The 2267-nt window shown below is 34.0% G+C and overlaps 1 pseudogene; it reads left to right on the forward strand.

Annotated features, from left to right (window-relative positions):
- The first annotated feature begins 358 nt into the window (after positions 1-358).
- LOC117285557 lies at positions 359-518 on the forward strand (annotated as a pseudogene).
- Positions 519-2267: the final 1749 nt, after the last annotated feature.

Below are 2267 nucleotides of genomic sequence, written 5' to 3' on the forward strand. Positions count from 1 at the left end.
ATGAAGCAGAATCTTTTCTGAGACGTTTTTGTGTTACCATTCTCATTTTAATCTGTGTTCCTGTTTCTGACAATTTTATTTATAAATTTTTTCTATCTTCCTTTAATTTTCAGTAGCTACAGTGAATATCCCTAATGTTCAATCTTTGTACCTCTGTTCAGAATAAATGTGAGAAGTTTTCTGTAAATCAAATTCACATTTTCTTTTCTTCTTAACACTGTATTATTTTGCACTTTTCAAATTGTTCATGCTGATTTTCATTTTTTAGTGCAAAGTTTTCAATTGTCTGCATTCACAAACATGCTGTTCTTCACAATTCTTTTCTGTAGCATTAATTTATGTAAGGAAAAGCTTTCTCATCGCCTCTCAGCCTTTTGGCTAAGATCAAGTGTAGGAAATCTTTCTTTGAGGTAGTAACTAAATGGACAACTTATTTATTTATTTAGTTAGTTTTGGTTTTTGAGACAGGGTCTCACTATGTAGTTGGCATTGACCTAGAACTCACTATGTAGCCCAGGCTGGTCTCAAACTCACAGTGATCCTCCTGTCTCAGCCTCCCAAGTGCTGGGATTACAGGCATGCGCCACCACAAATGGCTTGGACAACTTATTTAAACTGTGCCATGTGATGGGTTTTGACATGGTCATGGTAATTAGCATCTTCATCATCCTTAGAAGTCCTCTGGGGACCCCTGCAGAACCTCCATTGAGGCCTCTGCACATCTGTCTGGTCCCCTGACCATCACTAATCTGTTTTCTGTCACTTCTGAGGAGTGGGAATTTGCAGAATTGTATACAATGTAGTCTGGGTTCTTTTACTCTCTCATCTTTTCCTCCTAACACAATCATTTTGAGATTTGTGAGTGTGTGTGTGTGAAGAATTTAGTTCCTTTTCTTCCTGAATAGCATTCCGTTGTAGAGATATACCTTATTTGTTTAAATATTCACCTGCTAATAGATACTTGTGTTTTTTCTAGGTTTTGATCAATGCAAGCAACGCTGCTATGAACATTTATGTTTAAGTCTTTGTCTGAATGTAAGCTGTCATTTCCATTGGTTAAATACCAGGGGATAGAATGACTGAATCAAACAATATAATATGTTGGTTTTTTTAAAAAGAAACTTCTAAATTGTTTCCAAAAGTGTTTGTAAAATTTGATATTTCTACCAGCTGTATGTGCAATCCCAAGCCCTTCATATTCTTGCCAAAATTAGTGTGATCATTCGGTTTTATTTTGCCCATTCCAGTCAGTTTACAGTGATATCATCATTTCAATTTGCATTTTTCAAATAACTAATGGTGCTGAGCATCATTTGATTTGAAAAATGCTTTGTATATTCTAGATATCAGTCTCTTATCAGATAAAATGTTTGCAAATGGTCTCCCTTGATTCCACATTTCCTTAGCAGCAGCATTCAAAGAGCAGAACTTCCTAACTATAATATCATCAGGTTTTTCTTTTTGTACATCATGCTTTTGGTGCCATGCAGAAAATTCTAAGGAATTCACAAAGAAACTATCAGAGTTAATAAATGTGTTCAGCAAAATTATAGCATGTATGGTCAACAGGCAACATTTAAGAAAATACTTATATTTCTAGACACTAGCAACAATCAAAAAGAAATTAAGAAAACACTATCACTTGCAGTATCATACAAAACAATGAAATGCCTGTGGATAAATTTAATTAAAGTGGTACAAGATTTGTACACTGGAAATTATGCAATATTACTAAAAGAAACCATGAAGACCTAAATAAATGGAAAGAAATTCTACGTCTGTAGATGAGAAAACTTGATATCATTAAAATGACAATACCAAAATAATCTACAAAAAAAAAAAAGCCAGGGATTTAGCTCAGTGGTTCGGTGGCCTGCCTTGCAAGTACAAGGACCTGAGTTCAATCCCCGGTACCAAAACAAAACAATCTACAGATTCAGTGTGATCTTTCTCAAAATTCTAATGGCCTTTTTCTTGCAAAAAGAAAAGCTGATCCACAAGTTCTTATCATATTTCAAGGGTACCCAAATAATCAAAACAATATTGACAAAAAACAAGATTACAAGTCTCACACTTACAATTTCAAATCTTACTACAAAACTGTAGTAACCAAAAAACTGATAATTACATGAGAAAAGACTTACAGACTAATGAATTAGAATGTAGCATCTAGAAGTAAACATATATCTCCTAGTCCCATTGATTTTCCACAAGGATTTCATGATCATTCCATGGGAAGAGAATAATTTTTTCCAACAGATAATGTT

The sequence above is a fragment of the Fukomys damarensis genome, unplaced genomic scaffold, assembly GCF_012274545.1.
Source record: "Fukomys damarensis isolate Sample0158 unplaced genomic scaffold, DMR_v1.0_HiC HiC_scaffold_1, whole genome shotgun sequence".
NCBI lineage: Eukaryota > Metazoa > Chordata > Mammalia > Rodentia > Bathyergidae > Fukomys > Fukomys damarensis.